This window comes from Pelodiscus sinensis, chromosome 7 (genome assembly GCF_049634645.1).
Source record: "Pelodiscus sinensis isolate JC-2024 chromosome 7, ASM4963464v1, whole genome shotgun sequence".
In the NCBI taxonomy this organism is placed as follows: Eukaryota; Metazoa; Chordata; order Testudines; family Trionychidae; genus Pelodiscus; species Pelodiscus sinensis.
The window spans coordinates 15,636,722-15,650,874 of NC_134717.1; positions in this window are offsets into that span (position 1 = coordinate 15,636,722).

The window sequence follows — 14,153 nt, forward strand, 5'->3', positions numbered from 1 at the left end:
ATGAAATTGCATTGAAATTAATAGGACTCCTGGTCTGTTTGATTTTTAGGGTGCCTCTGTGTTCATGGTAGGATGGTGATGCTAGCATTCAGGGTTAATTAACTCTGCTGTCTCACATATCTAGTTGGGGTTCATACACTTATTTCAGTGTACAGTGCTAAAGTAACAGTATTACCTTGAATAATGTTCCATACAGTCCAATGAGATTTTTGCAAAATAAAGATGATCTGGAGAAAGGGTGGTGAGGTGGCAAAATTTGCAGATGATACTAAACTGCTCAAGATCGTGCAGTCCAAAGCAGACTGTGAAAAGCTTCAGAATGATCTCTCAAAACTAGGTGACTGGGCAACAAAAAGGCAGATGAAGTTTAATGTTGATAAATACAAAGTAATGCATATTGGAAAACATAGTCCCAGCTGCACATATGAATGATGGGGACTAATTTAGCTGTTACCACCCAAGAGAGAGATCTTTGAGTCATTGTGGATAGTTCTCTGAAAACATCCACTCGGTGTGCAGCAGCCATTTAAAAAAGGAATAATTAAGAAAGGGATAGAAAATAACAAGTATATCTTATTGCCTCTATATAAATCTATACTATGCCCACATCTTGAATACTGTGCAGATGTGGTCACTTTATCTCAAAAAAGGTATCTTGGGCATTGGAAAAAGTTTAAAGAGGAGTAGTAAAAAGATTAGGAATGGCTGCTATTGAGAGATTTATAAGACTGGGACTTTTCAGCTTGGAAAAGAGAGGACTAAGGGGTGGGTATAATAGAGATCTATAAAATTGTTTGGTATGTAGAAAGTAAATAAGGAAAAGTTATGTACTTGTTCTCATAACAAGAACTAGGAGGTCACCAAATGAAATTAATAGGTAGCAGGTTTAGAACAAACTGCTTCTTCACACAACGCACAATCAACCTTTGGAACTCCTTGCCAGAGGACATTGTGAAGACTAGGACTTTAACAGAGTTAAAAAAAAAGAACTAGATAAATTCATGCAGGATACATAGCCAAGATGGGCAGGAATGGTGTCGCTAACCTCTGTTTGTCAGAAGCTAGCAATGGATGATAAAGGGTGGATCACTTGATGATTTCTTGTTCTGTTCATTCCCTCTGGGACACCTGGCATTGGCTACTGTCAGAAGACAGGATAATGGGCTAGATGGACTTTTGGTCTGATCCAGTATGGCTGCTCTTAAGTACGTTCAGTTGGTCTTTTCCATTTTTAGTTCAGAAAAGTTGCTTCCCCAACTTATTTGGGCCTTCTGAAGTCAATGGAAGTCTTTTCATTGTTTTCCAGTGGATTTTGAGCCAGAATTTTATTGAAATAAGGCTCTCACAAGCAGCTTGATCTTTCTTCTTACACAGTATTTCCTCTGGAATATTCTTTCTTACTGTAGAATTTTGCACCGTATCAGCCAGTGGGGCTTAATGCTGTAAAAAATATAGTTAACTCAAGTCATTATTCTTTTATACCCAAGTTGAAAGCAACTTTTATTATTTAGATTGTAGGGTATCTTTGTCTCTTGTTATAAAGTCTGGCTCTAAACCAGTCATGTAAAGGATCCTTTCAATTTTTGTAGGATTTATTTTATTTTTAGAAGGATTAATTATCACTATCAACATCAGTATGCAAGCACTCATGGTCTTGAACCTCAAGTCCTGCTTTCTCAGTATGGCTGGTCTGTTTGCACTTGGTTTAGTATGCAACAGGAAGTTTGCTAACTGGTTTGCACTACTGAGGCTGAATTGTGCCTGCATCTTTTTCCTTTGCATTGGCTGTCTACAGCATTGTGACTTACAAACACTACTGGGGCTCTTTTAGGTTTTAATAGTGCAACCATTCAAGTCTTGACCAGATAAGCATATATACTTACTCTGCCCATAGTTTAAGGATCCCACCTTTGTATCTGATGATGATCGGCCACTGTGCTTTTCTTGTGATGGAAATGTTTTTTATAGAATGGCAAATGTTAGTCCTACATTTATTACATTCCTTACCAATCCCTGTATTTCCCCTTTTAAAATTACTCAGTGTCTCTTTAGTGCCTCAAGCAGGCAATATATGAAGTTGCTGAAAATTCCACGGAAGAAATATTGCTGTCCATTATAATAGAATGGTCTCTGACATCAGAATGCAGGGCTTTTTGTAGAGTTACTGAGCAATGATCCTATGGTTATTTCTTAATTATACAAATATCTGCCTTCAGTCTTAGGGAAATTAGCCAGTCAGCATAGTGTTAAGTGTACAATAAGCAATCCTTGTGCTCTTACTAACATATTTCTCAACATTGTACAGCTTTGGCAAACAACCATGGCTCTTTTCTTTCTTCCATTCCCTCAGTTCTTTTATCCTCCATGCCCACTACTCTTTTCATATAATCCTGGTCCAATGCCTGTTGCTTTGGAGAAAGGCTTGACACCTTATACAGAATTGAATAAAGATATTAAGTGAGATTTACAAGCTCCCATCAGCCTGAGAAACAGCAGTGTTCATAGCAGAGTGGAAATAATTTGGTGTCCAAGGAAGTTACAGAATGGGAGAAAATGAAGGAAGAAGATTTGTTTAAAATGAGTTAAACACAGCACATTCATTGGAAGGAGCAAAACCTTGTTGAACAGATGGTGGGTGGTTTCTGAAAATTGCAGTGACTAGAAATGTACATGGGACTTTTGTTTTTATCTGAATTTGAAATGACTAGGATATAAAACAGTGATCTAGTTGCTAGTAAATGCTGCAACTTTAAAAAGTTTAAGAAGAACTTTAAAAGTTAAATTGCTAGTTGTGATGAAATCTAGACACAATTGCATTAGAAGTAGCTATTGTTTTGGTCAGAGTGTCACTGACTTTGACATAGAACATAGAGAGTTCAGTGGGGAGTTAAAATTCACACAGTATGGGGAGTTAAAATTCACACAGTATGGCACAATGAGTCTTGGATGTGACACATTGATACCTGAGGCTTTTGGGATGGAGGTTTATAATGTGGTTTTTAAACAAAAAATATTTTGGAAATTATTATTTAGTTTGTTGAGGATGGTAAGCTTTAGACATTTAGGTAGTTAGCATTTAAAGATGAGAAAAATCCATGAAATTATTAATGGTAACATAAAATGTTAATGCTCGTTAGGACATTAATATTTTGTACTATATTTCAACACCCTTCACAAAGAAATGAATTCAAAAACCAGGATTCCTAGACAACAGCCCTCAGAAATTAGTGAAACCACAAAAATAGTGTATGATTGTACAAAGCGCTTTAAACTTCCAAACTCTAAAGCACGGCAAGTTTGAGGTATAAATCTTTTATGAAATATTTATGTACTGTATAATTTTTAACCCATTTCCCTTTGAGATCAGAGCCACAATTACTGATCACTGAAGCACATTGCATTTGCACATAAATAAATTCTGGTTTCAAAGAGTTTAAAATCTTGATCTATTTTTGATAAATAGAAGTGTAGAAATTTATCTGATTTCAACTTAATAATGAAAATATGCATGCAGAAAAGAACATGTAATTATGATTTCCAGAGTGATTTTTAAAACCAAGAAAACAGCAGGATGACTGTAGTAATTCTGAAATGAAGATCTTTCTCTCCTGTGTAGCTTTTAAGTTACTTAATTTAGTACCAACTTATGATCTCTGTTTCACCAATATAAATCTGGAGTAACAAAAAACAGAGCTCAGTCATATGCAAATAAATATTAGCTTTAACATGGAATTCTATAGTCTGACACTTTATTAATTTTTTTAAGGATTTTGGTTAAATAAAAATGATAGTATTTTTGAAGCCACAAGAATTTTAAAAAGATTAAACAATGAGTTATTTTAGAATTTGTACAGGCCTAAACCCAGAAATTATAGGCATATATTAGGAATTTTAGACACTGCTTATATATTTTTTAAAAAATCAGCACATGTATGTTTATTTGAAATATATATTACAATGAAAATGGAAGAAAATTGTATTCATAGAGATTTAAATTTGGGTTCTTTTTAATATCCAGTACCAAATATTATAAAAGGGCTAATGAAAAAGAAAATGTAATGTATTCTAATGAACTGCTTGTGTAATAGTCAATTGGTGTGAAATTTTTGTCTTGTATATTTCATATTTATTGTATATCAGTAAAAAATTAAAGTCTTGTTTTCTTAAAAGAAATAAGCATCTGGTTGCAATTTTTCTTTAAATTCATGGTTTCCAAAATGTGTGTGATCCCGGAGATCTGGCTAGTTACGGGTTTATTTTCCAAGACGGCTAATCATATTACAAAAATAAAACCAGTACATATTTTTATAATTTCCATATAAACAATTATTGTGGGTAGCACAGATTGTTTATTAATGGGAAAGGAAGTAGTTTACATGTCGATCAACAAGAGGGAGAAGGTAAAGTAGTCTGGGAGGTGTAACTTTTAATGTGTTCCTAGCCTTAAATAAACTTAATAAGCCTGCTTAAATGTTTAATTACAAATAATCTCTGAATGAAACTTTACATTGATGAATTAAACCCTTCCATTACAGTTATTCCTTAGGTCAGGCCTGAATTTGACACATCTTGGTAAAATTTTATAAGGAAAATTGACACCCATCTTAATTTTCTTTATACCATAGTATGGGTTCCAATGTAAATGATTTCTCAATTTCGATAAAACCCTTATCCCTAGAACTCAAACTTTTCAAATAGCAATTGACCGTATTTACCAGCAGTAAATTAGTAAGATTCCAGAGTCAATCATGCATTTAAATGAGTCTTTGGTGGAGGTGAAAAGTTAGGAGGCAAACTACAATATGTCCACTAAATGACTTTTCTTTAAAAAACAGAGAATCAGAATGTCTTGATTTGCTCTGAGTCATTCAGGATCCCATATGCTTGTAACTGATCAGTCCAGTTTGAGACCCAATCAGGTATCAGGTAAATTTGTTACCTTCTCCTAATTTTAGCCAATTTTCTGTTTGTATCCTAAGATGGAATTGCACTTTATACTTTGTTGAATATCATAGTTGGTCAGCAGGGGGAGCTACTGTAGTATACATCCATTATTTGCTCCAGTTTACTGAAAGCCATCTACATAAGAAATTAAACAAGGTGGGTGAAGTAATGTCTTTTATTGGACCAACTACTACAGTGCATACTACACAAATGACATTAGCAGTACAAATATCATGACTCATCTGTTTCTGACCCTTTGTTTTGGAATTAATCAGCACTACATGGTATGCTTTCTCCACGGAGTTGAGCTTTCAGGATTAGATTTTAATTACTTCTGGAATCTTTTGTGAATTGTAGGCTTTTACCTAAACACACTAGAGAAATTAACCTTTAAAAATGTTTGCTTTTTCTAAACTTTCTGAAATACTCTGTGCTGAAATCAGGCTTCTAATACATCCGTACCTACACTCTATAGACCTGAAGTCAGTTTAGTTGCAGATTTTAACATGAAGATTAAACCAGGGTTTCTGGAACAGGGGCAGCCCAAGGGGCCATCAATCTCCCACTTTTTGACATAGGCTAGTCCCTTTTCTTCCCTGGAACTCTGCCCCACAGCCAGGCCTGAAGCTGGGTAAGAGCAACCTGGGGAGGTTGGGCAGCTATAGTGAGCCAAAAGTAGCCCCTTGCCTATGTCCCGTGCCAAAGACAGATGGAGGCTCTGCAGCTAAAGTTCCCTCTAAGCTATGTGGCTGGATGATATGTCTCCTCCATAAAGGTGCACATACCAAAAAGTCATTCCACACATGGACTTATAAAAAATTAGACGGAAACTGCAGCTCACTACAGCTCGCCTGGCATCTCTTCAGCTCCCAATGCCTTGTCCCCCCAGACTGAAAGCTGGAGTTAGATTGGGGTGAGCACCTTGTGGGCAACCATGAGGCGCTGTAGACCCTCTACCTGCTCTGGACAGATCTCTGGGGGCTGGGGACCTTGACCTGCTCCAATAGTCTGGGTTCCCAGCTCCAGCTTCTGGATTGGCTGTGAGTGAATCCTCAGGAAGAAGAGGAGGAACAAGGGTGGGGTCATGAATGGGATGGAGCCTTATGGTCCTACACTTTCAGGAAGAATCTGTTTTCCCCTGGCTGTATCTGCACTTGCAGTGCCATAAAAGTGTATAAATAGGCATTGCCAAAATTCAGTATAGATGGCACAGATAGCAATGGCCATAGTAAGGGCCCAACATTTTTTTTTTTATCAGAAGGCCCTATTGTCAGTTATTTATATCTCTGCCAAACTTAAAACAGTTCAAGTTGAAATTTTCCAACCCAGATGTTTGTCATTCGCACTTAACATGGAAGCCTAATTTGGCTAAAGACTTAGGCCCAAGTGCTGAAAGTGGTTTTGTGCAGAACTCTGCGCTCACACGGAGCTAGTTGTAGAGCCATAACCTTAACTAACTAAAATGCCTTTAATAGCCTACTATTGCTGTATACCAGTATCTCTAGCAGAAACCTCAATTTACCTATTGTGTGCTGAGCAGGCTAATGCAGCCAAGCTAGAGACATTTCATGATGACATCCATTATCACTAAACTGTCCTGTTGTTTGTGGCTGGTAGCTGGGACAACTACTAAAATCAGACAATGATGAGCAAGTTCCATAAGCTACAATAGACTGACTAATTATGGTGAGAGCTGCTTTCTTATTTAAAAAAAAAAAAAAAAAAAAAAAAACCTGCCTTGTAATTCGGTACAACACTTTAAAGAGCCATGGGACTGCTTAAATTGTCACCTTTCCACAAAAAGTGAAATATATTGCTAGAGGTGAAACTAGAGATTCTTCTTCAAGTGATGTCCATATGGATATTCTGCTCTAGGGCTGCATCTCCACTACAGGGCTTTTGCACAAAAACTGCGGAGCGTCCACACCTCAAGCATGTTGTGCAAGTAAATTTACAGTAAATCAGAAGAACAAGGGTTTTTGCGGTGTAGGTATTCCTCTTTTTACGAGGAGTAACTCCTTTTTGCACAAGAGTTCTTGTGCAAAAAGGTGTGTGTGGACGGGCAACGGGGGTTTTGCGCAAAAAGAGTCAATCGAAAAAAGCACAGATGCTCTGGTGGCTATTCTGTGAATAGCAATCAGAACTTTTTCTAGAGAGCATCCATGCAGTTTGGACACTCTCTTGCTTTTGTAGGGAGGATGCGCTCTTGCGCAAGAAGTTTTTGCAGAAGATCTTTTCTGCAAAAAGCTTCTTGTGCAAAAACCTTGTAGTGTGGATGTAACCTTGGTGTGCTTGTCTCTCTATGCCTTTGGAGACTTCTCGTAGAAAAGTGTGTCTGGCCTCTTCATGTGCAATCAGTCCTGTGTACCATGCTATTATGATATAGCACTGTGTGGCTAAATTGCCCTTGGTCTCTTCTCAACCATGTCAACCCAAGACAAAGCTTTGGCACTTCTCATTACAGGCAGTCCCCGGGTTATGTACAAGATAGGGACTGTAGGTTTGTTCTTAAGTTGAATTTGTATGTAAGTCGAAACTGGCATCCAGATTCAGCCGCTGTTGAAACTGACCAGCGGCTGACTACAGGAAGCCCGAGGCAGAGCTGCTCTGCCCCAGGCTTCCTGTAGTCAGCCGCTGGTCAGTTGCAGCAGCGGCTGACTTGGGGACGCCTGGGACAGAGCAGCTGGGGTTCTGCCGGGTTGGTCCAGTAGCGCCAAGGAGCGGCGCTGCGGGACCAACCCGGCAGCGCCCCAGCTGCTCTACCCCAGGTGTCAGCGAGAAAAGCCTGGTCTGCTGGGGGGGGCGCACTAGCTGTGGCCCCCACCCCAGCTGACCAGGGAGACGCGGGCGGCGGGACCGCCGAGACGCGCCGCGGTCCCGCCGCCCGCGTCCTCTGCGGCTTTGCTCCGCGTCTCCCTGGTTTGCTGGCCCCCCCCCAACAGACCAGGGAGACGCAGATCAGCTTTTCTTGCCGCGGAGGACGTGGGCGGCGGGACCGTGGCGCGTCTGGGCGGTCCCGCCGTCCGCATCCTCCGGGGCGAGAAAAGCCCCGTTCGTATGTAGGGATCCGACATAAGTCGGATCCACGTAACTCGGGGACTGCCTGTACTGCGTTTTATCTTAGCTGTGTCCTCTCAGCTCTCTTAATGCTCAGTTATAGTTACTCTTAGTAATAGTTTCAGCTGTAGTAGTTTAAAACATCAGTATGAGTGAGTTTAAGCTTTCCTAATACCTTTTAGTTAGTTTCTTCCTTTCTGGGAGTTTTACTCTACTAGAATGGCATACCCAGCTCTCTTGGTTTCATATGTAGCTAGCATGCAAACCCAGTGAATGATGGACACTCCTGGTTCATCCATTTCCATAGGGAATCTCATTCCCCAAAAGTGCAACTTCTGTTTGGCATTAAATCCTACAGCCAGAGAAAACAGGGAGTTCAAACTTTGGTTTATTAAGGAGTGCTTGCTGTGCCTAGTCTATATCTCTGATCAGGAGACACCCCCCCCCCCCCCAACCATATACCAGTCTCTGAATAAGTCTACTGCCTCCATTGTGTCCAAACAGCTCTCTTAAAGGGCAACTAAGAGGAAGACCCACGATTCCTTTCATAAGACTCCCAAAGACCATCTCATGAGTTCTCCAGTTGAAGGAATCTACCTCAAAGTAGTTGCAGTCTGCAATAAGTCCAGCCACTTGGGCACCCACTGCTCTCTGACCTCATACTCATGAGACTCTTGGTTCTTCAGATACTGCAGTCACTGTCAAACATACAGGCTGCGTCTAGACTGGCATGATTTTCCGCAAATCCTTTTCACGGAAAAGTTTTTCCGTTAAAAGCATTTGTGGAAAAGAGCATCTAGATCGGCACGGATGCTTTTGCGCAAAAGCACTTTTTTGTGGAAAAGTGTCCATGCCAATCTAGACGTGGTTTTGTGCAAGAAAGCCCCGATCGCCATTTTCACCATCGGGGCTTTTTTGCGCAAAACAGTTTTTACCTGTCTACACTGGCTCTCTTGCGCAAAAGCATTTGCGCAAGAGGGCTTTTTCCCAAGCAGGAGCATCATACTATTTGCGCAAGAACACTGACAATCTTACATTAGATCGTCAGTGTTCTTGCACAAATTCAAGGGGCCAGTGTAGACAGCTGGCAAGTTTTTCCGCAAAAGCAGCTGCTTTGGCGGAAAAACTTGCCAGTCTAGACGCAGCCACAGATTATGACGTCCCAGGTTCCAAGAAGTTGTCAGTACCGTCAATGGCATGAAGTGCTACCTCTTCTCGTTCAACACTGAAGAAGCCCATTCAGATTCTGTCTAGATTCCCCTTGGAGTGGTTGACATTCTGTTAACTCCCTCAGCCACTGTTACATTGGTGCAGGCTATGGACATAGTACTGACAACACTCTTGACACTGCAGAAGTTCTGCTTTCCCAAATGTCCTGCTCTACCTTTGGGACCTTGATCTGGATCTCTGTTTGCCTCAATGACTATCTGCTCATTCTGCCATTTATTGATGAAGCCAGTGTTTCTGGTAGCCATAATGTTGGCTCAATGAGTTGATAAAATAGGGGGCCCTAATGGCATCACCCCGTTCACAATGTTTTTCAAGGTCATATTAAAATCACACCAAGTTTTAACCAGAGATCCTTTCAGAATTCCATATTAATTAACCCATTAATCTCCCAGTCTTCTACTCTAAACCCTACCGGCCAAAGAGGCACTGTTACACACATTTGACTTCAGAAAGGAGCTGGCCTTCTATCCTGATAGGACTTTTAGAAAGAGTCCCAAATTATGTGTCTCAATCACAGACCGATCAAAAGGGTCTGCTGTCTCTAACAAAGATTTTGTGAGTGGATATTGTGATCTTGTAATCTCCAAGCACCCTTGGACAAACAAACTCATTCCATGAGGTCTATTTCCCCACTGCTGCCTTTCTCAAAAATGTCCCCATCATTGAAATATATAGAGCCATGGCTTGGACCTCTATACATACTTTTGCTGAGCACTATACAGTAATTAAAACTTACCTTGTGCAGTATCGGTGATTCTTTGAGATGTGTGTCCCTATGGATACTCCACTACGTGTCCTCCCTTTCCATCTGCTTCAGAGTTCCCTAATGTGGAACTTCATAACAAAGAAGAAACTGAGGAGAGTTTCCCCCTCTCGGTGCTATATAACAACATGGAGCAGAAAACTTAGTAACACACATGCAGGTCAAATGGCTGTGCTACGAGAAATCTCTGATCAAAGGGTACAAACACTCATAAAATGGAGTACAGGCAGTCCCCGGGTTACGTACAAGATAGGGACTGTAGGTTTGTTCTTAAGTTGAATCTGTATGTAAGTCGGAACAGGAGTCCAGATTCAGCCGCTGCTGAAACTGATCAGCAGCTGATTCCAGGAACCCGGGGGCAGAGCAACTCTGCCTCGGGCTTACTGTAGTCAGCCGCTGGTCAGTTTCAGCAGCGGCTGGCTTGGGGACGCCTGGGGCAGAGCAGCTGGGGTGCTGCTGGGTTGCTCCAGTAGCGCCACTCCTTGGCGCTACTGGAGCAACCCAGCAGCACCCCAGCTGCTCTGCCCCAGGCGTCCTGATTCAGCCGCTGCTGAAACTGACCAGCAGCGGCTGAATCAGGACACCTGGGGCAGAGCTGCTGGGGTGCTGTCGGGTTGGTCCAGTAGCGCCGAGGAGCGGCGTTGTGGGACCAACCCAGCAGCGCCCCAGCTGCTCTACCCCAGGCCTCGTGGGCAGAAAAGCCTGGTCTGCTGGGGGGGAGCGGGCACTAGCTGCGCCCCCCCGCCCCCCAGCAGACCAGGGAGACGCGGAGCAAAGCCACGGAGGACGCCCGCAGCGGGACAGCCCAGACACACCGCGGCTGTCCCACTGCGGGCGTCCTCCGAGGCTTTGCTCCCCATCTCCTTGGTCTGCTGGTCAGACCAGGGAGACTGGGAGCAGCTTTTCTCGCCCCGGAGAACGCGGGTGGCGGGACCGCGGCTCATCTGGGCGTCCTGCCACTCCCAGGGCGAGAAAAGCTGCTCCAGGGCGAGAAAAGCCCCGTTCATAACTGTGGATCTGACGTAAGTTGGATCCGCGTAACTCGGGGACTGCCTGTACTCTTAGAAATACACATTTCAAAGGCCCAGTTATTACACAGGGTAAATAACCATTTCGTACAGTTTCTGTACTTTTTTCAATATTTTGGGAAGCGTTTGTGAAGTGATAGATCAAATTGTCAAATTTGGAAGTTATCACTAAACCACATTTCAGTGTTTATGAATAATTTGAATATTACTGCTGCAAAGTCAAATATGTGATTATTTCTCGTTGTTGAGCAAACCAACTACCAGGTAGGGAATCTCTAATGCATTCATACCTGGATTAAAGTAATTCTGCTAAAAAAGACCCAGGTTTTTTTTCACAGAAAATTCAGCAGTAATTTCTCTGGTCATTTTTTCTGTGCTCCATAATGATTAGGGAACCCTTTTTGTTGCATGTGTACTTTTCATTTGTACATCTCCTGAATACCAGAAATTCTCTTCCGGCCATTGGCTGAGTTTTTTCCTGTAGCACTAAGGCTGTAACATATGGTAGAGCAAACTATTAACCAACAGTAATTTAACATTTGGTATTTCTTGGGCTTGACGGTTAGTAACGAAGTGAGGAACTCCTGAGTTATAATCCTGTCTGTGCCATTGATGCCTGTGCAAGTCAGTTCTCATTACACTTTCAGACCTAAAATGCATTTCTGGTATCCTCTTATGAAATCACTTGTAATTGTTGGCGCCCTAATAAATGTGTATGTTTAAAGAGACAACATAGGTAAGACCATAACTTTTATTGGGCCGATTTCTGTTAGTGAAAGAGAAAAGCTTCCAAGCTACATTTCATAAGTTTATCTCCAGATTGCTGACTCTTACAAGTGTGTCTGAACTGGTTACCAATCCCCTCATCTGTTTCTCTGAGGCATTTTCTACCTCCCTGTGGAAATTATGAGGATTCTCTTGTCTTTTCACTCATCATCCACCTCTGTGAACCACATTTCCACCTCTGTGAACCACCCTGATGCTACTTCACTGGCAGGAGCCAAATGACCTTTGTTCATAGGGGAAGTTGTCTCAGAAGCTTTAACACTTTAAAAAATATATAGTGGTTCTAGTATAGACAAATTGAATAGAAAATGTTTGTATCAGTTTTAGCTCTATTTGTAACCTAATAATATATTGCTTAAAATACTTGGTAGCTTTTAACATTTCTACAATAACTGGTTTCTTAACTCAGAGAACGTTTCTATTTTCTTCTTACTTAGAAGCTCTACTTAAAGCAAAAATCTAGAGTGCTGTTTAAAATTAATTTAGGTTTTTTTGTATTTTCTAGTACGTTACAATTTTGCTGTGACATGAAGATGGTTAAACCTATAAAGTCTAGTTAATTACTTAAATTGGCTATACTTTGTGGGAAATGTGCTGCATCATTTACCAGGCTTATTTGGCTTAATTACTAGAATTATACCGTTAACGGTGATGAGTAAAATCCATTATTAAACTGTGTAAGTGTAATGTGTTTGTTTACATAATGCCAGGGGAGCATTGATTACTTCATAACATGTAAAATATACTCCTCCTCCTCATTACATTTGACATTTCAACCCAGAAGGCTTACCAGAACTCAGGTACTTGTAGATTGTTTTGTTTAAAGCATCTTTCAAACAAAGACCTTCACCGGAGGTGAACAATAAAACAGTGGGGGTTCACTAGGGTTAGCCACTAGGGTGCTGCCACTGCTATATTTACCTACGCCTTTTCAGACTCAGGCAATTGCAGCTTTCGTTGGCCACAGATCACCATTCTCAGCCAATGGGAACTGCAGGAAGTGACATGGCCCAGGACACCGCTTCCCACAGCTCACATTGGCCAGGAACAGCAATCTGCAGTCAATGGGAGTTGCAATTGCCGGTACCTGAGGAGGTGCAGGTCAATACTGCAGCGGCGGCCTGCCGGAGCTATCCTTGGGGAACCAGATGCGGCTTATGGGCCAGTATTTGCCCACTCCTGACCTTCACTCTGATCCGCTGGAGTAGTGTGTGGAGCTAGCTTGTACGATTGTGAGGGGGATGCAAGTATGTAGCATAATGAGAGTAAAGCCTGCATAAAAGCTGCAGGATCATGTCCATGACATGTGCTACAGGTTGATATGTGTTGATCTAGAAGGGAGGACGACAAAGTGGAAAATCAGGGAATGGACCCTTCTTGTTGTACACTCTGTCCCCTCTACAGACACAGCTTGCCTCATGTACATGCCCTCTCCCCAATTAACACATCCAGAAGGAATGTACAATAAAGCATCCATGCAGTTCCATTCTCTACTTACAATGGGAAGTGGGGGAGATTAAGGGATTTTGGCCTGTGGTGAAGCTAAGGGCTTCTGTCAGAGACAACTGATACCTGCTGAGATGGGGGGAGGGCACAAAGATTTGTCTCCCAAATAACTTGAGACATCAGGCCCCCACCTTACTATCAGCGATCCCTCCCTGCAGCTCCCAGATGTTTGCTCTGCAGGGAGAGGCAGCAGCAAACAGCTGGGAGTTGCAAGTAGGGGCTGCTGCTTTAGCTCCACAGGGAGTGTCAGCAGCAAACCAGCAGTGCTGTGCAGCTCCCGGCTGTTTGCCACTGACTGTCCAGCAGCTCTCTGCTTGCTGGGCTCCAGCAGCTGTCCGGCAGGGAAGGCGTCAGCAAACCTGGCAAAAATATAAGGGAGCACTTGTGCCCCCCATGTAGCTTCTGTAGCTTTTGCCTGGTGGTTGAGGGGAGGATGGCTTGAGCCACAGGGGATGCCCCTGCCAGGTCCCAGGGCTTTAGCGGGAGTGGGGCTAAAACCAAAGACTCCCTTCCTCACTGCATGTATGAAGCCCGTAGTCCCAGTAGGTGCCTCCTGCAGGATGGAAGTCCTGAGACTCCTTCCCCTGCAGTGCACAAGCCCCTAGCCCCACCATAGGACTGAAGCTTGGAGATCTCCCTCAATAAGTCAGGCCGTACATTTGACGCATACCTCCCTTGGCCAATGGGACATATGCAAATAGATCATTCCAGGAAATGGGAGAGCCCTGCCCTCTGCCGAACCCAGGCTGCTAGTGAGGTTTCAATTGTTCGTATTAATAGGAGGACACACAGGAAATGGGGCACAGACATTTGTTAGTGCTGGAAAGCATGCAATAAAA